This window comes from Dufourea novaeangliae, unplaced genomic scaffold (assembly GCF_001272555.1).
Source record: "Dufourea novaeangliae isolate 0120121106 unplaced genomic scaffold, ASM127255v1 scaffold343, whole genome shotgun sequence".
NCBI lineage: Eukaryota > Metazoa > Arthropoda > Insecta > Hymenoptera > Halictidae > Dufourea > Dufourea novaeangliae.
Window position 1 is genome coordinate 1,222,152 of NW_015374236.1, and position 26,255 is coordinate 1,248,406.

A 26,255-nucleotide genomic window follows, 5' to 3' on the forward strand; every position below is an offset into this window, starting at 1 on the left:
TATACGAGAGAAGAAAACGCGGGGAAAGTTAATACCCGTAGGGGAATACCATCGCTAGACAATTGAACGTGAATACGTGAAATACTTTGCTCGAAATGGTCCTGTTTGGTTCATTGTCCTGGGCTAAATTTGTACCCATAACGAACCACGTGATTCATTGATTCAAATTGATGTGTGATTCAACAGTAGTATCAGTTTCAATACGAAGTATGTTCAAATTCATCAAAAAAATAATTTATTACACTTTCTGAAATCAATTCCTGAACCATTTGAATGAAACAACAAGGGTTTCTTCTCTCCCCTCTCCAGTTTTGTTCTCTAAAGTAATAGATTCGAATACAATGAAACAATGTAGAAAATGTATCTGCAGTTTTTAATTTGCAGTTAATCGGGACCATTTTGTGACATTGTATACGATCCACACTCCATATTCACGCGCCATATCACCTACGATTTACACACACCCCCCGCACCTTCAACAGCAACTTTATTACCCGTTTTATCACCCTTTCTTTCTACACGTAACCCAAACTGGTCCCTATGACTTAATAACATTTTTATACGTCGTTAAATTAAAATTACAATCCTCAACAAGTTTCTCATGCTCAAGTTTGCGCCCTTGCAACAATATCGCGATCGCGTGCCCGCGCGCCCTTAAACCGTCCGAAGGAAATCAACGATCTCTCCTCTTCGCACTGAATCATTTATAAAAGCCGCATTAATCGTCCACTGCCCAGCGAAATTATTTCGACGTTACAGCGGTCCCGCGGCACCGTCACGTCGTGAGAGCTCATCATCTCATCGTCGTATCCCGTTTAACCAATTGTTTCGCGTTTAAGCGTAGTTAGCTGCACTCCCGTGCGAGCAATTAACATTAACCGGGGCCGTAATTAACGTCTTCATAACGGATGAATCCTTCACCGCGAAAATAACGCGTCCACGTTACGAGGTTCATTAAATTCCTCGACCTGTAAAAATTCCACGCGAAGAACACACCTCTCTCCGCGGTGAATTTTATCATTGCTCTGTTTTTAGCCTCTCCATTTAACCCTTTCATTAATATGGGTGACTATAGTCATCCGACGTCGAGCGCTTCTTGTAGGTTAAAGGTGACTATAGTGACTCGTCAAAATTTCACGTTACTTAATTCTTTCCGTAAATTCAATCAATTAATCATACGTATTAATTAAGCAGATGTTACACTGTTTGTTGCAAAGCAGACTGGGGCACAATTTTATTCGAATAACACATAGCGAGAAGCCTCAGTATCTAAGGGCGTTACCCTGAGCTATGGACAGATAACGAAATGACGTGATTGTTCGCCAAATGTCGACACATTCGAGAGGAAGTATTATATTATAAAAATTGGAATTTTCCACGTTTCAACGATTACAAATAACGAACTACTCTTTTTTATCTTTTATTCGTTATTCGAAACTCTTTATCTAGATAATGAATTTGTCCATAACGAAAGGGTTAAGCGGGTCCGAGTTACTCTGTCTCAATAAAACGTCAGATTCATTCCCATCCTCGTCACCGGAAGACCCGAGCAAGAGTGTCCTCTTGAAACATTTTTAATCTTCCAGCGACACGGTCTGAGGTCGTTCTCCCGGTGTGTAGATCATCAGGGTTCACGGGAACGAGACTGGGACGAGATCATAGACGCAATTAGCGGTCGAGAAATAGGATTCTAATTCCATTAAGCAGGAAAGGGTTCTCGTCTCGTTGCTTATACGATAACAGGGTCCTGGAAAGGATGGCGGCGGGCTCTTAACTTCGAAGGGAAAGAATGCCTTTTCTACCTCCACCCCCTTTCTCTTCGTGGCTTCTATCGCGTTTAGATGTGCGGCCACGAAATTGGTTCTCGAGAAGAAGTAATCTCGGCCACGAAAGAGGTGGTCCCGTTGTCCCCGCGGAGGAGTACCTAATGAAGTGTACGTGAGAAACAAGTCATCGCCTGGTAAGAAGACCCGCGGGAGGGCAAACAACAAGACCACGGAACCGCCCTTAGCGGCAAGAAAATCTCTACCCCTCCCCCCACCCTTTCTCTTGGCAAGCCTCGAAAGAAGTTTGAAAAGTTTTTGCTCTCCAATCTGGTAGCCTCCGTTTCGCACGTGGTACACAGGGTGAGAACGACTTTCCGTATCTGAACCTATTCCCCACGGCGAATCATCGGGGCCACTTTTGTCCGGAAGTTCCGGGCAAGTTTATCTATTTGCTAAGCGTGGACGACGACCCCGCACGACCGGCTGCCCTTAAGGGCGCGCTGATTGAGTTTCGAAGGGAGCACAGGGTGGTGTACGTAACACGTACGGAACCGCTCTAAACTGCGTTCTCGTTCGAACTTCATTAAGCTGGTGGAGCAAAATTTTTCCTCCTTTTGATTTCAAAGTGTGTCGAGTGTCTCCCTGCGCGACACGTTTTACGCTGTCCAGGGTGTAATCTTTAGAGCGTAACGGTGACATCCTTTCAATTTTTTTGCCGTGTCAATTGTTAGGAGTTGTCGATTAATGTCATTTTTATGGATGTTGTAAATGAAGTAGTGTACGGGGCTATGCAAATTATTCCACTTTTATCCGTTCAACGGGTAATAGGTATTACTGGTAATTAACTACAGGATGTCATGGATGAAACATTACCACTTTAATTTGGAAATGAATTCTCCGTTAACTAAACTGAAAGAAAATTGTGAAAAGTCGTCGGTCCTCAACATGTATCAAGTAAACAAGTTGTTTAACCATGGAACTCTGTTATAAAGAAATGGTAAATTTCAAAATGAACGGACTGAGCAATGTTAAAACTAAATGGTAACGCTTCTTTTATGACACTCTGTACAACCTTTCCGCCAGCCGGGAAACTAGAGAGCTTAATTAGCAATATCAACGTCAAAGTTTCTTCCTGCTGTTTCAACAACAGTTGACGTTGAATCGAAACAGGCGAACTGTTGGTACCCGAGCATAGTTTAGATTTTCCAATCGTCTGGTATCCTGTTCGCCATTTCCAAAGCTGCACTCTTCACGCACGAACAGACTCGGTTCTTGTATTCGATTCTTCGTACAAGCGATTAGAAACTGCGTGTGTGTACTTCAAAGGCGATTCGTTCGAGTTACTGGAACCGTGCGCCGTGGCACGTTAACGAACCTCTAATTACCAGTCGCGCGGTCACGGGCTTCGAAATTGTCTCGAAGCCAGGCCAAGCGTAATTCTCATCGTAATTAGCTCCGGCGAGACCGGTCACGGAGTTAATTTCTCGTCCTACCACGCGTCAATCTCTCCCGATCGCTTCTGCCGGGGCGAGCGCTTACATTCGAAAGCCGTAACGACGACGAAGCAGAAAGCCACCAACGATTGTTGGATTCCGGGTTGTGGAATTGAGTGCAACACTTAATAAAAGAATCTTGAAGACGTTTATTCGACTACGCGTAACAGAGTTATCGTAACATTCTAAATTATACGTTTCGAAGTTCTCAAGTCTCCGTCGGAACCAGAATTGCCCCTTGTGTCTTTTCGGAAAGCTTACATATAATAGTATTCGGTGTTGTGATGGGGAGAAAGTTGCAATGGCCCTTCAGAAGCCTCCTCTAGGATTTTCGACTTTGAAAAGAGCAGATGCGACTGTGATTAAGATATTTTGGACATAACAGTTTGGTTGTGATTATCAGATAGGGTCGCTGGTGATTCAGGAAGCTGGTCATCCAACATGATAATGCAGCAGCAGCAGCAGCAGCAGCATTTGTCGCGACCTACTATCGTCTGTCTTTGTTCGCCAACGAAACGTGTTCGTTCCCCGTACAACTTCCGGTTTCGCGGAATTTAGCTACGTGCTCGCAATAAAACCCCGCCGGGGACCGAATCCAAAACGAAGAGGCCCGCGAGGGGACGCGCAACACGTCGCAATGAAAGCACTTCGCTTCGAGAACAAACCATCCGGGAGAGTAAGCGTGATAAACGCGGTGCTTCACGATTGGATGATTATCACCTCTGTACGCAAGAGTTCGCGGTAATTAACCCGGTGCACGCAATTCGACCGTCAGGCCGCCTACACTTTTCTGCTGTCTGTTACTCTTCGTTGCCGAGAAATACTATACTGTGCAATGGACACTTTATTTTTCATATTCTTTACTCTTTTATCGCTGTTGGCAGTTTGGAAATTTGCTTGTAACGTGCAGTTACCACGGCTGTAGCATCTGTGACTCATAAATTTGTTCACGAAAGGCTCTCACTTCGGTTTCACCAAATTGTTTAGCGAAATTCGAATTTTATTCCAAAATTAAGGAAAAGTTATGAGAACAATATGATAAAAGTGAAGATAAGGGGAATATGTAAATGGTTGTTCCGTCGTAGACCGAAACGACGGTTATACAGTCAGACGATACCGTTACTTTTTATTATTTTATTCCTTTTCTTTCAGTCGAAAAGATACATTCAGTCGAAAACATTCAATAGAAAACACTCGTTCGCAAACACTCGTTCGCAAAACATACTCGTTACGACTAGAGTCACACGGACTCAATTCATTCGCATTAACTCGCAATCGAACAATCATTCGACAACATTCGCATCACGATTCGCCAGCTCCAACGGTCGAGCAATTATTCGTTTTTCTCACTAAAGAAATTGAAACAGTTGCCTAATATTAATTTGGCGGGCAACAGTTCGCAACCGGACGCGTACCACGACGGTCGAGCCTGGAATTTACAACTCCAGGCGGATTCGAAAGAGAAATCCACGCGGACGGACGCGACAATGGTAATGACATAAAAGTTTTGACATCGAATTTTTGTTTCCAAGGGCATAATAATATTACATACGTGTATGTAGTTACAAAATTTCTAAGTCTTCCTTAGGGAATTCAAAGGTTCCCTAAATCCCCTCCCCAACGAACCTACGCACAATTGATTGCATTTTTCGTATTTAAACGATTTCTATTTTTCTGTTTGCAGGTCCCAAGTGACGTCAAGATCACCGTTCTTAAGGTAGGGAGAGGAAACAGTGGACTAATCGCGACGAAATATGGACCCTTTTGACTAGATATAAAGATAAGATTAAGTCACGCGTGCGGTTCGAACAGATTTTTCAGAACTCCCCGGACCTCTGGGGTTTCTTTTACATAATGCGTCGCTCGCGTTTTCAGTCGGATTTTCCTCGTTGGCCGACCACTCGGAAACGTTACACGCGGTTTAATCATTATAAGAGGGAAATCTACCGTGAGCAGTAATTGTTATCTTGGAAGAAATTAATTTTTCGCTGCCCGTCGGACGGTGATGCTAATTATTCGCGGTCGAAAACGCGAGGAATTAAGGAATCCGGTATCCGCGGCGTAGTCGAGGTAATTCCGGTGGCATGCGCGAAAACGAACGAAAGAAAGCGTCGTTAAAATGGGGAATCTCTAATTTCCAACTTTTCCGTTCGGCTTTTTAGCTATATACAGCTGAACAAAAACGAATGCCTGCCGGTCAGATTCGTTTCAGTTTAACGAATCCCACTAGTTGAGAACCGAAAAAAAAAAATAAGAAACGCAGCGGTGAAAAATTTTCATTACGCAGCACAACCGGAGAAATCTCGTCTTTGTTGTTCGAAGAACGAATAGCATAACCCCCGGCGAGAGTAAAATTAACATTCAAGATTTCCTTCTAATGAGCCACGTTTTTCCACCGAGTACCCATTGAACTTATATTCTTCGAAGAAACTCCGTCTTTAAATACACTTCTCCGCGTTCTTCGTACATAATTATTAATTCAATGGTAACACGCGGACAGTAGTTTCATATTTAATTCTCACTTCAGCAAATTATTCATCATTTCCTCATCGTATCTTCATATTCATCAGCTCAAGATTCACAAATCAATTTCGACATTCTTCGTCGAATCTTTCGAAAAAGAACGAGATATGTTAAGTAGGCTATTAGCACTTTCGGAACTAACTTTGAAACTTACCCCTCGCGAGTCGAATTAAATTCCTACCCCTCGCCTTCTGGAGGACTGACTTCGACCAGCATCATCCCCGCCCGTTAAACTTTTCCATTCGTTCTGCCACGGGCAGAACGGGGCCACGCAAGGTCTGCGCATTTTCCCGAAAGGTGACGCGCTATACTCGCCCGCAGAAAAAAAATCCGTCAAAATATTATGCAGCCCAGGGCTAATTGCATCGTTTCTATCTTGTTTGGGGGTGAACAGAGCCTGGTGTCTAGCACGGCACGCAAAGGAGAAAAATTCGAATAAAGCCGTCCGTCTAGCCTAGCAGAGAGAAATAAGCCACTTGAGCTTCAATCCGTTCCGGCTTACAAGAACTGCGATGTTTCCGCTCCCTTTATTAAATCGCCTTTCCCCAAGGGGTGGTGGAAAGAGCGAGCGGGGTGGCCCGAACAGCCGGGCGAACTGGGCTTATCGCGTCCTGTTTCGTGAATTTGGTCGATGGAACGGAGATGAAACAAGGGGTTGGGGGGGAGGATAGTGAAGGCGAAAAAAAAAACGAAAACAAGGCAACTTGTTCGCCTTGCTTCTCTCCTCTCCAAAGATCCGCGCCGAAACGTCGCTCTCTCGCCGGCGTTATCATACAACACGCCCCTCCCAGAACCCCCTGAACTTTTAATGAATCGAAAGAAAAAGTTCTCGCAGTCTGAGAAGGTTAATTTCATCCTGTTGAAGCTTCCTCTAGGGGAGACTGGGGGATGGGGAAAAAAGAACGTGATGTAACGTCTTGAAGCATTTAATCGCATGGCTATTTGCTAAGCGCTTTTCTCTCGCCTTGGCCTTCTCTGGCAAGAACTGGCTGATTTGTTTACTGCATTTAACGCGCTTGCTACGGAGCACCAATGACGCGTGCACGAAGGACGCTCGTCTGTTTCGCGACAAATATTGGATTTCAAGGCGCGTGGTTGGTAAGAGAAATCAAGGGTGTACAGCGCGATTAAAATGTTTGGCAAGTGAAAATCTAAGTGAGATTAGTTATGGTAGTGAAAAGTGAGTATTACTGCAATACATCGTAACTGAGCTTGTGGAATAAACGTAACAATTATCGTTACATCGTTCCACTGACTCATATCATTGTAGACGAAACACCACGAAGACATCTACCCCAAATAACACCACGAACTTCATTGGTATCGGGAGACACACAGTTGAAAAGAACGAAGGACGATAGATCGAAAGAATAATCCACGATCAAACCGATAAGCCAATAGGTATCTCCTCCGTGTGCCTAATAAATGAACTATCGTAATCGCCTGGGTCCCACGAACAGAGAAATTCAGTGCTCCGTGACGAATAACGTCGCGAACTTTTGCAAATTCTTGCCTCGGGAAACCGTGTCTCTCCTTTCGACCACGGATTAGTGCTCCCGCGGAAGTTTCTGAATGGACAGGACAGCCCCCCGTTTTGAACAAGGCGCGGTGATCAAGCGACCCTGAACGACTGGTGGGGCGTTTATGGAAATAAATTTAGATGGGCTTGGTCGCGGGTCCGTCGCGTATGCCGTTGCGTTGTGCGCGGCAGACGGAGCGGAAGTTGCGCCGCCTCGTGGCCCGCGGAATTTCTGGCGAAGCCCGAAGTAGGGAACCGTGTACACACAGAGAGAGAGAGATGGTCGACTGGTGGCGTGCACACTTTCGTGATTTATGAAACGCGCCGTAATTGACTTGCATTACGATGCAAATCGCTCCGGTCACGATACGACGCAAACCGGCTGTCTCTGATTCTTACGAAAAAACTTTTCAGTCTTTCCCCTCTCTTTCTCTATCTTTCTTTTGCTTCTTCGTTCCCCTTTATCGGTTTTTTTGTAAGCTCAGCACAATTAGTTACAGGTTTCACGGCTCGAGAAGTATTTGTACGGCGTTGCGCGGCACAGGGTCGTTCACTTTCTGGTACACGCCAGACCCGTTGTCAATACGGCTTTTGAACCGCCTATCGCGTGCTCGAGCTTGTATTTTTACCTGTCGAGAATATTTTTAACGGTATGCACGACCCGGTATACGAACGGTGAGTTGCTGTTTTCGTGCAATTACGACCTCTGAAATATGCATCCGCGACGATGTGTCTGTCGTGGAACGTCTGATTCTACTTCACGAAGTGACTACTGGATTTCGGTGTTGGTTCGTGAGTTGTCGTTTTGAATGGACTTGCGAAATAATAGTAATAATACAATTTTTATTTATGAACGGATTATGAACCCTTTGGCGCGATACACAAGTAGGTATATGGAAGTCTAGAAGACAAACGAATAGTTTACACAGAGTTTTCTTCGAGTAGTTAATAATCCACGGTGATGCATCGTAATCTATGGTCAACCAGTCCATTTCTGCTTCGGTAGTTCCAGTGTCAAACGATAAATTCAAAAATACATTCAAATCTTCTGTTTTCAACGAACGATAAAAATAACGATGACACTGCATGTTACATCAAACAAACCTCGGTTCAGCGATAAATATTCTGCTCAAACATAGCGAAAAGGGACGTAGAGTAGAACATACAACAAAATAGGAAATACGACTACGTTACATACACATCAATTCCACAATCAAACTGTACACTCTACACCTCTAAAATGTCTCAACTACGTAATACTACTGCCCTCGTTATACACAAGGATGAGTCATGAAACGCGAAACGCCTGAAACGTTCCCTTTTTAACGAAGCTACTTATTTTCAGCCGCTCCTAATAACAGACTCCGTTCAACAGGAGAACCTACATTTAACCTACCGCCCCCGCATCGTTCCAACCCCTGAATCTTTTGATTGTTTTCGCGAGGTGCACGCGTCTACGTATGCACGCGCGAGTTATATGCATTCGCCCGGAGGACAGGTGAGAAATGTTGTTCGACGATTTATGCGTTGACGATGGAGGGGAAGGGAAGGAAGAGGTCCCGCTGAGAAATCTCTGGCTGGCATAGTTGATTATTTGCGACTGCGCCCGTAGCTCACCACGCGCCGAGGGGATAAGTGCATATCCGTGTGAACATTGTATCCTTTCTTGCGGTTATAAGGTATGCAATCAACGCGTGCCGGCCATTTGGCCGCGTACAGCCCCGCTAGGAAATCCGGCAGAAAATTGGCATGGATTTTATTCACGAATCATATTCCACGGCCTCTATTCCTGTCGAGGTATTTTTCTGGCTTTTTCCTCATCCCCTTTTTCTACACTTCTCTTTCGGTGCCTCTCTCACCGTTGGATCGAATGAAATTAATTCTTCCATCGCGATCCCTCTGATATTTATTACAATCGCGAGGTCTGAATGGCGGGAGGATCGGATGAATACGGCTCCGCGGGAAATTAGTCGGACGGGATAGAAACGGAACCACCGTTGGCCCCGTTAAAAAGTTGTAAATTTCAGGCTCTCGTTCATTCAGTCTCGCGAGCGTCCATTCACGACACGCCTCGTGGCTTGTTATTTTTCGTATAATTCCGGTCGGACGTGGAATTCCGCGAACACAGGGGGTGGCTTTAGCTACTCCGTGTGCACCCCCTTGTATTTTGCAGACAAAACGCGCGCGCGGACGGGTCCCCTGATGTACAATAATTCATCGTGGTTGCCGCGGCTTCCGTAAGTTTCACCGTGAAACGCGCGACGGGAACAACAAAAACTGCGTGACTTTACAACGGGACCACCGGGGGGCTCCCCCGTAGGTGTCGTGAAAAGTTTCCGTCGTAATAAGGACAACGGAATTTTCCTTTACGTGCCTGGCTCCTTTTGTTTCCCGCGGAGAACCGGACACACGAACTTTCTCCACGGTGCAACTTCGTTCGCGTCGCGTATATCAATCGGACGACTCGGGTAAAACGAAAACATCTAGATTCTGTTAATGAAGAAAGAATTTTTAACCGAATGGTACAGAAGGTTGCACAGGTGTAGCGTGTGGAACGAAGTGCTGGAAACTCATAACTGTGGGAGGAATACATTACGGACAGTTTAGTAACAAACTGTATTTCCAAATGGGTACATGTTTGTGTGTATTTATTATTGCTCCGACTGTAGTTTTGTCGGGATTATACAGGGTGTCCCACCTTAACACAGGCACCTTCAATATAGAATGAGCAAATATTATGGTAAGCGAACGTTTTCCCAACACCCCCCCGCCCCCCTGATTCGAATTAAGTTGTACGACACGAAAGTATCAAAAGAAGTCATTGGTACGCGTGTGAATAAAGACTCGTAACTATTCTCCATACTCCTTCAACAGACCGGTATCCAACTCTAAAGTATACATGTATTGGCTACTTCCTCCTAGAGACGGTTCCAATAAAACAGTGAATCGCCACGACCCAGAGGCTCGCCAGACGGCGTGTCGCGTCCAAGGAATTTCAAACTAAAAATAACCGAGCTAAACCGTCGACTTCCGTTGTCCGTTGCTGTCTTCCCCAGAGGGTGAAGGGGTAACAACGATCTTCCTCTCCCCCGGTGAACGCTCCATTAATCATTCAGCCCGCTAATGGTCTGCGAGAGAAAGTCGAAGCGTGTACGAGAGGAGACGGTCTGACACGGGGAGGCGACGACACTTTAGAGACGTGCTGGCCCGAGTACGATGCACCACCATCACTATCTAGTCTACAGACTGTGTATCGTAAAGGGTAGATGGCAAAAGGCTCCTTTCAGGTCCCCGATTCTTTCACGGACGAGGATACCACCAGAAACGGGGACTAAACGGCGGGAGGGTTAGCGGCGACGCGCGTGTGCTACGCTTTGATCGAATTCCACCACACGGAAACCAAAAGCGATACGCCGTTATCGTGCGCGGGGTACCGAAACAGGAGACGAGAGAGAAACGATAAAGACGAACGGGAAGTTAATCGCGACAACGTGTGCGGACGGGGGTGGAGGTGTTTGTGTGCTCGTACTGTTGGGATATTCTGTGCCTGGGTGTAAAGGGGGACGGATTGATCTTAACCGATACAGAACCAGCGAATGACCGAACTGGATGTGTGTTAGGCATTGTTGTTCGCGTGTCGACGGTTACGTTTATTGGCACCAGATAGGATGATGCGTCTGATCGTTAAGAGGGAGAGCCCTTAAATACATGGAAAGTTCTACCTCAAACCTCCCCTTCCCTCCCTGGGGGTATCGTGTCACCTTAGAAAAGCGCATAGAGACAGAGAGGAACGGAGAGAGAGAGAGGGAGAGAGAGAGAGAGAGAGAGAGAGAGCACGGCTGGAGAGGTAGGGTGAATGGCGCAACTTTTTGTCCCTACTGATAGAGGGTTGAAAAATGAGAAGTCACGGAGAGCTCGATTAGAAACAAGAATATGAACCGTCGCCCCCACCGATCGTCAATATTCATGGGATGCCCGTGACGTTACTTAGACACCCAGATAGGAAATGAAAGGAGGTGACCGCGAGCGGTTGGAAAGGTAGAAGAAGCGTTTCCTGAGGCGTGTCGAGAAGATGTTTAACGACGTGGAAATCGAAGGTTCGCGGGATTCGTGGATCCACACGGTGGATAATTAGAGGGAAATTTTGACGTATAAAAGGTGTGTCCTGAAGGATGGAGTTGAATTAATTGGCTGGGAGAATTTTTTGCTATTAGACGGAAAACGCTTTTGTTCGCCGATTACTCGATCGAAAATTCAGACAGTTAGAATAGAAATGGGAGCTGGTGCTGAATTTAACCGTGATATCGTTTGAATTGTTGGTTCTCGATTTTCCACTTTTATTTCACGAATGTTCGTGAATAATTTTGTTCCTACGTCGAGAACACTCTCGAACGAGATATTGTATCAGGGGCTTTATAATGATGAACTACATTGCTTGGAACGTAAATTGGTACCTATATAAACAGTTACAACCAGATTGGAATTTATATCGGTTCACAGTTTAGTTCAACATTCGTTCCTGTCAAAACGTCACATGTACTTAATTCAGAAAAGTATTTATACTTACCTCTTATTTTGGAATTTATTGTACGATTGAAAATATTTCTATCATTGCGCCTAAACGTGCAGATTATGAATGATAAATGGTAAGCAGGAATTTATGCTTCACAAGAAAGTATATATTATTTTTTCATGATAACTATACTTACCGATACATACCTAATTAAATTGGGTGTAAAAGAAAGTATGCTGCCGGACAATGCGAATCGAATCGAATCGAACAACTTCCTTATCGATGGTTTATCGCCGCGCAAGTACCAGTCCTCTTTGTCTCAGCTCTCGAAGCCCGTATAATCGAAGATCATCTGGGAAATTCGAGCAAATAAACGCGAGTGATTTGGTCCGGTAGCGAACGACCCCGGCCGGCCGCGTTGATAATCAACACAAACGGGCTCTAGCCGGTGTAAAATTAGGATCGAGGCGAGCCCACCCTTCTGTAAGTGCAAACAAATCGAGGCGAATTATTTGCATGAGAGAACAAGCTGGCTACCGAATTCATTGATTCCCTCTCATAATGTTCGTTCCAATGGCCAATCGGGAAGTGTTAATTGCCGCTCGACCGGGTTTCAAGTGGTTACGATTCTCAGTTACTATTTAACGAGTCCGCTCCAATTATTCTTGCCTCTCTGTATCGCTGTCCGCGTTTACCTCTTTAATTAGTATTCCTGGTCACTTATAACCGCTTCCATTAAAGCTCTGTGTGTGTATGAAAAAAATCGTTAACATCAAAACAAGACAGAAACGATCTTACGTCATCGGTACCGATTGACACCGTTCAACTATCATCGTTTTTACTAGATTTCACCCTCGAATACACGCGAATATTAGAACAATTTTTTTTTCAAAGAGACCCTACCGAATAATACATCGTCGCGATATACCTACATATTATACAGCCAGATGTGTATCTAAAGGGCGTGTTCTTGCCGATAGGATCGTTTGTCCGCCGCGATGGCGAAGACGTACACGCGGAGCGTAATCACGCGGGTACACGCGATTACGCGTGTCCAATATTCCGGCCGGTCGGATAGACTTGATCTTTGCCGGGTCGGACTATTCGTGTACCGGCGACGCGATAAGGAGGGTTAGTTTATTGTCTTCGGATTTTCGATTATCTTGCTTATAGTGTAGTGGACAACAGAGTTAATTGGCTGCCAGTGGGATTCTTGTTGAGTCGATGATATGCATATTTCAGTGATTATTACATTAAGGAGCAAGGAGATTATTGTCCTTCATGTGAGAAGTTTTTCTGGTCAGTAGTGATGACTACGGAATAAAGATTAAGTACTAAAAATAAAGGATAAATGTACTGACATCCAATGGAGACTCTATATTCTGTAACACGAATATACCTCGGTATCTAAACGACTATGCATCGTGGTTTGCAGGACCTCGTATGTGTAGGTCTTTTTGTCAGGAGCGAATTCCTTCCAGGAATATCCTGCGAGGTTCATCCGGTGGATCCAGCTGCATACCTGAGCATGCCAGTCAGTCTTTCTTGGTATAGTCTCTGCACACACCGCATATAGTCTAGCGATAAAGTGGTATATTTCTCTAAGTAACAGACAGCAAACCCCAATTCAATGTTCTTTAAAAATACTTTAATTATATCAGACATTACACACACTACACGTCTCAATTACTGCCACCTAAAGATTGTAGCGTAACTCCATTTAATCATTTTCCCAAAAACCCGCACGAAAATTCTCCAACATCGAGTATTTCATACCCACAATTTATTTTCATTAAAAACACAACCCCCCGCACGCATTCACCCGATAAACTGACCTTTTTACTTCACGCGGTCGGAATCCACAAAAGCAAACTCCATTTGTTACCTTTTGCCAAGCAGGGAATGCCTACTGCATAATTAAAACGCGTTGCTCGCCGCGGACTATTAATAACAATAACACCGCGTATTATTGTAACCGCGAACGGGGACGTTGCCTCACGCACCCTCCACCCCGTCAGCCACGCGAAAGCCTCGATTTTACCGGAACCGATAAAAACAACAACGTGCCCACGGGTCTCTGGCTGCCACGGGCGAGGGGGCAGGTAAACGGTGACCCACCTTGTTTCATCGATCCTCCACCGCGTGCTCTTGCCCTGAAAGTTCTTAACTGCCTCGGCTAAACGAAGGCGGCGAAGGTCAGGCGAATCGGAACGTCGACGGGGGCGCAGGGGGTTCTCTCCCTCTCCTTCTATCCCTTCGCACCCGCGTTCTAAAGCAACGGCTCCTGAGCCGACCCTTTGTTATCCGCTCGACGCGCCACAAAATTATCCGGCCGGTACAATTAGTCGGGGAGGAGGCAGGTTCCGTGTGCCTCGACGCGATCGTAAAAGGCCTCGTTTGGAAAAGTCCTCCGGACCTCGGAGACTCGTGTGCACGCTACGCTGACCGCATAAAGCAGTCTCGGACGCCAAACCGCCCGTTAACCGATGAATGATGGAGACGGAGCCGTCTCTCGATCGTGTCCGTTGGTCGCGCACTCTAATGAGAGATCCCGTTGATTTCGGGTTGTCGTGTGTCGTCGACTTCAGTTCTCGAGATAAAAACTTGACAGTGTGAGCTGCTGCGCGATTGTGTCAGTGGATTCTTGTGAAGTGATTGGTTCGGAGGAGACACCATTTTATGGTAACACTAACGAGGGGTGGTTTCACCCCTTAAAGTCGCGTCTCAGACGATAAAAAAGATACGTATCTCTTATTTTTGACTGCTTAGCAGACATACGAAGTTTCATCAAAATCGGAGGGGGACACTTCCGTGCCTTCCCTTGTAAGTGTGTAATGTGCAGTGATAGGCAAATTGATTATCTAGACAAAGTGTTTCGAATAAGGAATAAAAAATTGAGAAAGTATTTCGTAATTTTCAATTAATTAAACGTGCAGATTCTAATTTTTATAACAGAGTATTTCTTCTTGAATGAGTTGATATATTCAGGTTCAAAAGAGTCGTTCAGGTGTGGTGTGTGTGTGTGATTACCTAGTTTCACCCGAGGGTATATTTTGTGACGTTGAATAACCACCGACGATAATTACGTTCGTTTTATTATAGATTGAAATAATGGACCGAATACTCTAGCATAAGGACCAATCGTAATAATAATAGACATATTGAAATGTATAAATTAAAAAATCGAAATGTCCAATTGTGAGTGACAGTGTCCATTCGTTCGTACGGTCGCGTTAACTCGTAATAGAGGAAGTTGAAAGTGATCAAGTTTCAGCCTGTACGTATAGAAACTGAATATATTAGCATTCAATTACAATTCCATATAGTGTGGTATAATTATAGATAAATATTTATGGTTGGCAGCAATAACGAAAATCAATTTTAATGTAACCACCGCAAGATAACATTTAGTATTGCGTCAATAGAAAGAATTACTAAAAATTAATAAGTTACAACAAAGTTTTTAAATGTCATTTCACACGAAATTCCCAAACAAATAATTAAACACAATTAATTACAAACATGCTACATATATTTCAGTCGATTAAAAATTCTGCTCAATCCTCAAAGATATTTGGAACAGAACACGTTCGCAGTATTTATGAAATAAAATGATTCGAAAGGTGAGTCAGCGGCCGTCAATATTGCTCAAGAGCTATGGGACTGCACCGTAAATCGTTGTTTTCGTATATGGAAAGTAGCCGTAACCCAGATGGAGCAATTGTTATACCTTGAAGCTCTTCGGATCGAGGTCAAGACTGTGAGTTACGAATATTGGCCGGTATCGAGTGTATCGGGGACATGATCGTAAATGTAATTCGCAAATCCATTATCGTAAAAATGCGCGCGGTCTGCGCGGAACCTTAAGCGGTTTGCCTGGACGTTGATATAGCGACGGCTTTTCTGTCTTCCCCGGGGCAGGGAGCTGTGCCAAACAATAGCGAATGATTTACCGTGAATCTCGTTGGCTTCCTTACCCCGTTCCTATCGTTGTGTGCGCTCGGGCAATCTGTACGGGAGTATACTCGCGGAAGATGGAGGAACTCGAATCCCGATGTATTCTGGTCTACAGTGTGTGCGACGGAAATGAAAATTGAACAGCGGGAAGTTCCTTTCAACTCAATTTCGCTTGGACATGTTGGGCGTAGTGCTTGCAAAGATTCTTCTTAATTTAGATAGATAATAATTGTATTCGCAAGGTGGTCCGTTCGTGGAAAATACAATTGATAAGAGGGTGATTCGTGAGAAAAAATGATTCAAAATGAAATGGGTGTTGAACAAAAATTCCATGTATATGTAATAAATTTTCAAAGTCGTTTTCCTTGAAAATGGAAAATTTACTGCAGACTTTCCATTTATTTTTTCATAAATGAATATATCCGTATACAGATTACACCAACAATAACGGACTATCCTTTACGTGAATTAAAGTTTCCTTTCATGGATCTTGCATAATACCATCGGTGCAAGAATTATCTCCAATGACACTATAACGATTAATCTTCCGGCATTCGACGTATCGCTATAGTATAGTCTCGCTCAATCTTGTTTTCGATAGGGAAAAAGAAACAGAGCGATTGAATGTATCCGTGGTCGAGGTCAGAAAAAGAAACCGGAGATATTGAATTACGCTTCTATTTGTCGCTGGAACCCGATAAGTGAAAACGAACATGGTATTTTGCGTTAATAGTTCAAACTAACGGGGCGACAAAGATAACACTCGCGATAACAGCTGGCCCCCTGATGTAGACACAGTTCTAATAACGACGGAACTTAGATTTCTCTGGATCTCGCTTGGATGCCAGTTGGAGCGACAAGCTACGCACGTGTCGTGTTTAAACAGCTGTCACGGAGTCGACTTTTTGTTGATTGTTCCGATAAAGCCGAGGCGTTCCAATATTTCCGGTATCTAATCGTATTATCGATACTTGCTCTGCGAAGTCGACATCTTGATTTTCTCGAACGATTTTTCCCGTGACTTTACGGTCACAAAGATAGAAATTTAACTTCGTTTAATATTCATTGACCTTAAAAAGGTCTAAGAGTATCTAGACTTGGAGCATTTAGGAAGATTAATGGAAATATCTATTTATAACCCTCAGGAGTATAATCCTACAGGATTAAGAAAATTCTCGTTACGTATATCATCAGTAGACTGTGGATGTTTATGCAAATATCAATTTTTACGTACCACATTACAGAAATTTGAATACAAGAGAAACCTGTTCTAATTATTAATCGTTCTATAAAATTATATAGAACTAAAGCAAAAATGTTATTATATTTTTCTTACATATCCTACTATACTGATTTACAGATAATCCTGCATGGTATAAATGCATAAAATCGGCAGTCCGATCATCACACAGACTCCATTCCCCACCTTCGAACCTAAAGCATCGTATCTACACGAATCGGTAACCGTTCGGCCAACAAGTTCGTAACGCAAGACATCTGTCTATGACCCATATAAAACTGGATCGATCGGGATCGATTCATCGGAGAAGCAATTCCGAATCTTTTACCGTCCAGCGATGTCTGAAGCGTAATTTCCCTTTTTACGCCGCTGTAATTACCGATTGCATTCCTCGTCGTCGTTTCCCGTCACCCTCCGACATCGTCGTCGTCGTCGTCGACTGGCTTCGTAATAAAAGTACAAATGTTTCCGGGTTGTATCCGAAATATCTCACGGGTAACTCCTTGTTGGTATTATTATTATTATTATTATTATTATTATTATACGAGACTGGGCCAGTCTCGACGTCGTCGTCATTGCGCGGTTCGCGGCGTTGCTTCGGTTTCGGTTGCTCCGGGATATTCGAAACCCACCGTCGTGTCTCTTCACTGCTGCCGTCGTCGTCCTCGGTTTCATTCCAAGGAGAAACGCTGTCTCGACGACACACCGATATCCACGGAAATTCTGAGCGTTTACCGTGGAGGGGGGTAGGTACCGTAGAAACGGAGCGGAGCTTTCTGCAGTCACGACACCCGCGCCTCATCACCGTGGCCCGGGCCTCGACCTACCACGGTGTCGTGGATACGAGCCAATTTCGTTCCCTCCGTCTTTGTAACAAGGTGGAATGTTCATCGCCCGCAGTCACGTACCCGAGACCCCGATGCATCGGAATGAATGCGCGTTTTCGCGCCGAAGGATTTTCACTTATCTCTGGCTCTGTGCAACGTTTCGTGATCTCTCCTCCCCTGAGCGTTGACGAAACGCAGTTCGTGAAACGTGGGGAGAGGGTAAAGGAGGGGGAGGAAGCTTTAAGCGAGACGTTACGGAATTGGTTGAAACGATGCGGAGAAGGAAGACGTGTATACTGAAGGAAGGAATCGTATGGGTATCGATTGAGGAAGAATCGAGGGGAAAACGTATATAGTTACTCCATAATGCAGCGTGGGACGGAAATATATCCGTCGTCGCGGATGTGGAAATGAAAGGAGCTATATGTATTTTCGGTGGAATTATATGTGTGCTTAGGTATACCGGTAGTAAGAAATAAAAATCTTTGTATCGCAAGCGATTATAGTGTGTCTAGTAGGCAGTGCGTGGCATAACTGTAAAACCACCCTTAAAGTTTCAATTATTATGTAGTTTGGTTAAAATAAGAACCAACAGAAGTATGTCATGTCTGAAATCGTGTTGGGGAAAACTGTTTCTTTAGGAAAAGATAGATTATGGATAGTAAGGATTAACAGTTTTAGGGTGGTTTTATAGTTATGCCACACAGTGTCTAAATCTAAAATATGCGAATTCTTTTGTTGGTCGCTATATCTTCACAGACATTGCTTTGATTTGATTGATCGAACGGAATAATTTTTCCAAAAAAACGAAGAAGATTGAATGTGATATATTTTATAATAAGACCAAAAATCCCAAATCGTTCGAATTTCCATAATGCGTTAAATATTAATTGTAATGTGAATCGGTGATTGCAAACCAAGACGCGGTAGGAATTCAGGGAAGTTTACCGAGATTTCTGCGCGCTGTATCCTCTTCGCCGTCCAGAGTCGGGACCAGCCATTCCCGTGGCAATTTATTTCAAGGTAACTTGCAAAAGAACGAGTCGCTTGTTTCCAGTTACCCGAGGCGTGCGATTAAATCGCGTACACAGGCGAGGCAGCGCGGGTTTCTTCGACGGCCTTATTACAGTCTTTGAATGGGCTGAATATTACGATTGTCGGAGTTTCACGAAACCACGGGATGAGCACACGCGACGGAATGGACACTGTTTTTAATAGGAATTCATCTTGGGTTGCATCAACCATTAACGCACGACTCGACCATTGGGTATACGAGGAAGGAACGTGTTATCGTCTTCGCGCCAAGAATACCGATGACGTTCCATATTGAACGCGCTGTATACTCGACTAGGCAATTAATTGATATAGTACGAGAAATCGGATTGCCGTTACTTGGCTCTCGTAATTAATTTACTCCGTTGAATAATTTAGTTAGCGTAAATCGATGGCCCAAGGCTTTGTTCCAGATTCGTATACGATACTCCGAAGTTCAGAGAATTCCTTAAACGATGGTACAACTTGGTAGATAACTAATAGAAATGATGCAACTTGATAGAATAGAGTAATATAAGAACATAAGCCGACTTAGAGAAACGGTCTTTGATGAAGGATTACTGAGAATAATCGGTTCTGAATTGTACCTACGGATACTGGTAGTAGGCATTTCACAGTAGAATTCAGTACAATGAACCTTGTTATTGGTATCATTAATGAATAATGATCGGTACTGAATGCATAAACGCAAATTGTTGTCCATGCGATCTAATGTAACGATCACATTACTAATAGCTTCAATAGAATCACAATTATTTCCGCTCTATTATCATCTGCGTACCTACAACTCTGTACTGTACTATTGAAATACGATTTTGTTCATGATTTACAGTTCATATATACAAAAAGGAAAGAAACCATTAATTAATCCATGTTAATGAGCATTTTTAACTCTTACGCTTGTAGAGATGACAACTTCAGTAATTTCCGAGCACCAAGTATATTCAATAATATCGTTCGTAATTGCTTTACTAAACCCGGAAACAAGAGGAAATTCCCGAACTAACGATTCCAACTGGGAAACCGGGCCAATTATAATTTGAGTTCAGGGGAACGTAAGAGGAACATATAATCAAGACCGCAAAGGGTAATAAACATTCGTATGACGATTGATAACGCCGAAGCCGCATCAAAGCGACGCGAACGCGAAACATCGGGAGGAGAGAGTGGGAGAGGAATTCGCTTCGTTGAATTTTAGCTGCAAGTTCAACCGGTGCCTCTTTAATTTCCCGTATTTCCTGCGGTCGAGGTACCACGCGCGCCCACGAAACGTCGGCCACGGGGGGATGAAAAAGGCGGCAACGGAGAAGGGAAAATATAACTCTTATTCGTTAATATTCGCACGGTGGAGCACGAGCAGAGACTGGCGTATTCTTCGAGTATTCGAATTAATAAATTCATTTTCAAACCGTTGCGCGTAACGTTCTGCTGAAACATCGCGCATGGAAAGCTGATTATCGCGTGCGGAATGAATCGGTTCCCTTATACAAGATTACTAGACTGCAGATATTTATGCGAATTTTCATTTTTGAAAGTACGTGATAGAATATCATTATTTAATATCGTAATATGCACAAAATTGCCGTTTTGTAGAAACCAAAATGGAAGAGAAATTAATTTTATCTGTTACGGAATTAATTAAATTCCGACTAATAAGACAGACTTCATTGGCTCCTGTTAAATTTTTCATTTCCGTGTACTTTGAACCTTAAAATCGATACAAATGCGTACAAATCTGCAGTACATAGATTACATTTTTATCGCATCAAAGGTTCTATGTAATTAATTTCGTACATCTCTACCATGTTGAAAAAGGTATAAATTAGCTTATCCAATCAAGAAGCTCATCCAAATCACGGATCAGAAAACACAAAAGAATGGAACATTAAAAAAGTATACATTACCAGTAGCAAAAGCTAAAGAATAATATACACGGTTGTTCCACGAACGATCTCGTTTGAACCGTTTGGTGGAAAAAAAAACCGTTTCGAAGGAACTTAATACTGCATCCGGCGGATTTTATATCTCGTTGTCAAAGCAAAACCGGGGGGGTATTGGCCAATATTTGCCAGCGGGACGAGAATTTTCCGCTCGGAGCGTCACTCGTGTGTGGATCGTCGAACGGCCGATATTTATTACAGCTAAATTATTTGACCGGTCGCTCGATGATCGTCGGGGTCCACGGGAAATATTAATACCGTTGCCTTTCGCGTGTTCCAGCGGGTTCGGTTAGTTCGAGCGAGTTGGGGCAGCGGACGCCAAGTATTTGCGCCCCCGGCATTATTTTTCACGAGCACGGGGGTAGGAACACGCCCGTCGAACTTTAATTTTGCGCTCGGTACCGCGTGCCGATAGATGCCTCTCGGGTTTCGCACGAAGTAACCAGCGAGAGATTAATTGTCGCGACGTTCCACGTTATTTTTTTTTTTATCCTCGTCGCAGCTTCCCCGGTCTTTCTCGCTTATCCCCTCGGTTCTTGTTTTTATTTTCTTTGTTTCGTTGCTGGTCTCGTTTTGTATCTCGACGATGTAAATATTGAATGAAATTGAACGCCGAGATTTACGACGCTTGCACACCACCCTTTCCCCTTCCACCTGTAACCGTGCGTTTATTTTTATGTTCACGGGCAGAGTCCTCGTTGGGCTTCACCTGCCCATAAATAATGCGTTTTTATTACCGCGGGGGAGAGAGACACCCGCGAGTCGGGGAAACAACCGAGTGGAAAATGAGTATAAATTTGGTCTCGAATAACGGCTTCGTCGACCTAGTACACCGCCAAACTCCATCCAGAACTGGATTCGCTCGCGCAGGGGGTGTAGATGTCCATCCAAGTTTCGAGGGATTGGTCACAGCCAGATATTGTCAATCATCCGTACAAGACGACAAGTTTGCCATCCAAACGAGTTAGCGAACGCGCCCGTGACACGCCTGTTTCATCCGAGGTAGCGAGCAGTACAACCGTCTGAAAACGTTACAAATGTCATTCAGGGGTGGAGGGTCACGTAACTCCGGGTAACACGGCTGGTATCGAAACTTCGTCCGTGGGGGTGGTTTCAGGAGGCGACGTAAGTTGCCCGTCACTTGACCCCCGCAGGCGTACGACGACGTGTGGAAAGGCGTCCCCGCAGCCGGAGGAACACGCTCGCTCCAATGGCAGTCCGGGTAAAGTGCAATATCTAGGGGCTGGGAAACGGAGGGGGGACGGCCCATTTAGATATCGATTTGCAATTTCGCCGACAATTACACGAGGCGCAGAATATGTTCGTATAGATTAGATTAGATTAAATGAATATTTACGAGGACGCCCGGTCGGACCGCGAGTGTCTGGGCCGACTTGAGTGCCCCGACGTCTGCGTGTGTAATCTGCCTTGCAAACAGGAGCTCGTACTTCTCTAGCTACGCCTGTTATTACGCATCGTCCTCGACCACCGGGCGTAACGCGTTCCTTATTGCGGATGTCCCGTATCCCCCTCGGGAAACGACAACCCCCGCGGAATAATTGTTTCCGTGTTTTCAGGCTTCTGTTTAGAAAGGAATTTCTTTTTTTTTTGTGGCGAATTGTAGGAATGATACAGGATGGGGGAGGGAAGGCGAGGGACAGGGATCGAATTGGAAATTTAGTCAGGACGATCGGGTGACCGAATCCTGTGACGGTCTACCTTTTTCGATGACGCTACGCGTGTTGGGTGTGTACAGGGTGACGTACGAAATAATAATTCTTGTCCTTTTAAATTTTACGTCTAATTTTTCTGTATTTTCCGTTTCTTAAAAATAAAATGTTTCAAAGTTTAAAACAATTGTATTCGACGGAATAGAAATGTGCAGAATTTAATTAAAAGAACAGCAAGGTTAGGCGACTTCATCTTCACTAATACGTCGTATTTATAATTTCTGATTGTTTCCAGTATCATAATTTCCTTTCGAGTCTGCAGAGGTCGTTCGTGTTGACTCGTACGATACAGACACCCGGTGTACAGGCCTGGCCAAACACTTTCGATCGTTTTGTTGCGTGGATGGTGCGTGTCGGGTCGGGCGGCAGGGGCCGCTTGCGTTGTATACAGTGACCGGTGTAATGGATTTTAGCCGGCGTACCTATCCACCGTTCGAGGGAACAGTTTGCGCGTGTACCAAACTAATCTGCAATAAATTTGCGGAGCCGCAGTCGTTACACCGTTTTACGATCGGGGAAGATTTCGCCGAAGAACTTTTGATTGCCGTGAAATATGCCGCGCGTTCGCCTAATTCCCACGGATTCTCCTCGGGCATTTTTCCTGTTTCTTTATACGTCACATCGTATATGGATAGTAGGCAATCGAAGGACCGTTTGCCAAGCGTGTTTTGACGGAGGAGGATAAAGGCGGGGAATGGGCTTTTCAATTTCACTCTCTTAATAATGTCTCGATAAACTCTTTTATTGGGCGGTCAAGATCCCAGGAGAGCCAGAAAATAGGTTCGTTGTAATACCCGTGGCAGGAGACGGGGTGTACACATGTCCACCGTTTCTTCCTTCTTTTCCCTGTTATTCGCCGTGGGGGATACCGGCCGGATAGCAACTCGATAATTAGACCGACCCGTGAAAGCTTCTATTAATCCCGAAATAATGGCTGCCGGACGTCGACCCTTTTCGATCTCGAGACACATCCGTAAGACCGTGTTGTAATTGTTTCGTTTCCTAGACGAGCATTGTACTTTATAGATTGATTGCTGGAGGGATTACAGCGATGGCTGTTCCCCTTGTACACTTGCAGCAACGGTTACGTACACTACGACGATCGCATAGGGTGGAAAAGTTTCGATTACTGTCCTTAGAATCGATCCTTTTTCTTTTACTTCGATTATGTAATATTACAGCTGTAGGATGAATGAAACAAGTAAAATACAATAAACAGCGAAACAGACGGAATCTGTTAAAATATCTATCGAAATACCAGATGAACCATCACAAGCACCCACCATCGTCGATATACAATCCTCGTATTGCCGAAGCTCGGCGACAAATTCGATTCGTTTTTTTCTTGTCCCGCGTCTAACTCGTCCCCGCGTTTAATGTTAACTCCGGGAATATCGTGACCAACGAGACCGCGGGGAGAATAAGCAACTAGGATAGGGGAGCTTTGTCCCTTGTTCCCGAAACGCGACGAACTTCAAGGCGGAACGAGAGGTTCGTGCCTCAATTAAAATTTACTTTCCTGGGGTCGGAGGAGGGGGAGGGGAGAGAAGAGTCGCGCGGTACCGCGAGGGCACGTTTACCTGCGTGACTAGCCTCGCTGATATCTAATGTCAATCCGGAGTGTTGTTTAGAATATCGTGCAGACACGCTCGAGTCTCCCTTGCTCTTTCTCTCTCTCTCTTTCACTCTCTCTCTCCGCTCGTCACAGTGAAAGTGAGCCAGAGAAAATGGATAGACGCGGGGGATAGATCGGGCAAACCGATAGAGGAAGAGAGAGACAGAGGAGTAGCCTTTTACAGGCGCACCTGTGTACCACAGGGGAACGTGATTTGTACACGGAGCCAGCAGAGGGGGATCGATCGAGGGCTCGGGGGCTCGTTTTCAAGGATTTCCTCGATTGGTATTCCAACGATTTTTATCCACTCGTGCTAACCGATCTGATCCATTCCATCAGGGCGGCGCGGCGCTCGGTGGCCGCCGCCGCAAATTAGCATTTTACGAGCCACCGCCATCGAGGGTGAGGCTGGGAGGAGGGGACAATGAAGGCTCGCGTTAAATTCGCTGGAAGAAAGACGGAGAGCCGGGAGAATCCATTATCTGGACCGAGGAGAGCCTGATACTGCCGGCTGTTTTATGCAAAACAAGACGTAAAATGCCGGATGCAAATGTCAGGATTCGGTTTCCATCTGAAACTGCGCGACCGATGGCCGGTTCGCTCTGTTATTCTCTTTACTTTCTTTTTCTTTTTTTCCCATCGTCCTACCGGTCCCGAAGATCATTTTCACCATGTTCTGCGTGAAATTAAACGAGAAATCTGTGATATTACCGTGCCCGTGTCTTTGTTCTGTTGGTTTTACAGATAATTTTTCTAATTATATGTCGCAGCGTACAGACAAAGAATGTGACAAGGGCTGATTCGTGTGAAATTAAATTCCCTTCCTAGTTGAATTTCCGACTCGATTTCGGCCCGTAGACCTGCTCGACGAAATTATCGGCTCATTTTGTATCGCTCCCGGGCCTGCGTTTGACGGAATCCATTATCTGGCAAGAGCAACCTATAATTTCGGGACAGAACGATCCCACGCGACAGCGAGAAACTGTCGCGCTGCCTATCGTTCCCGTATCAACTCGATGTCTAATGATATATGGACCGTACGTGAACGTGAAGTTTGTAAAACATTGGGCGGATGTAGAACAGTGCAGCCTGTTTGTAGATTGCTCAGTAATTTGTTCAACCTAAACTAATTAATCGTTTGGGTATGGTAACCGTTTTAAGTCTGTGGGGTAACTGTGACCACAGTGTGACCGTTATGAAGCTCCACTGAAGTGTGACCGTTAAGGGTTAATTCGCTTCGAACGATACGCGAGTGCACCGGCCACAGGCCGACACAGAGGAGGTTGGTATGGTCGCGTATGCCGATAAAATTCGAAGTTGCTCGAGCGTTGCGCAATCCCGTCACGAAACACTCTATTGCACGAGACCATCGAGCCTGGGCATCCGCGCTAGCTCGAAACCGAGAGAAACCAATTGTTCGCGGGCTTGTGTCGTTCGGTTTTTCCCTCTCCCTCACATTTCAGCGCAAGGTTCGATGGAAATACGGCATGCTCGGACGGTCACACGTAACCATCGACACCTCGTGTCCGCCAGACAATAATCGAGAGGAGTCTGTACGAAAGTGAAGTGTTGGGTTGATATTTGATGATTTGAGCCGGTGAAACCCTTCAGGTGATTGTTTATAAGAGATGAATTCTAAAGTATAGGTGCAGATATCTTTACCTAGCGATTATCCGTGTGAAATTTATTTGTTTACTGACAATTTAATGTAAATAAATTGATTTTAATCAGTCAGTAATAGACGACGACTATACGTAGGTAATATATCATATTAGTTCTAAAGAATATTATATTACATTTTGGCTGTTGGAAATGTACGAAGCACAAAAAGAAGAAAGGCAGCAACGTTCCAGGGAACGGAAAAAAAATTTCAGCCAGCTCGGGAAGATAAAATCTTGAATAACGTTCATCACTTAATAAAACACCGGTGAATTTATCTCTAGGAACCGCTTGTTACCCGGACGGTTCTATTTGAATTTTTTCGAAAGCCGAGCTCTTCAACGTTTTAAGAGCAATCCTGTGTAACTTTATTAATTATTCCGTAATGTGAAATCGCTGTTGAAAATCTTTCCGATTTCG

At 44.6% G+C, this 26,255-nt stretch overlaps 1 long non-coding RNA gene across 1 annotated transcript in view; it reads left to right on the forward strand.

The window, feature by feature from the left end:
- The first annotated feature begins 4,944 nt into the window (after window positions 1-4,944).
- LOC107192453 overlaps window positions 4,945-26,255 on the forward strand; it is a 171,054-nt gene continuing 149,743 nt past the window's right edge. The window contains exon 1 of the long non-coding RNA XR_001516297.1: window positions 4,945-4,976. This is a non-coding gene — a long non-coding RNA (uncharacterized LOC107192453). The remainder of the gene's footprint in view (window positions 4,977-26,255) is intronic.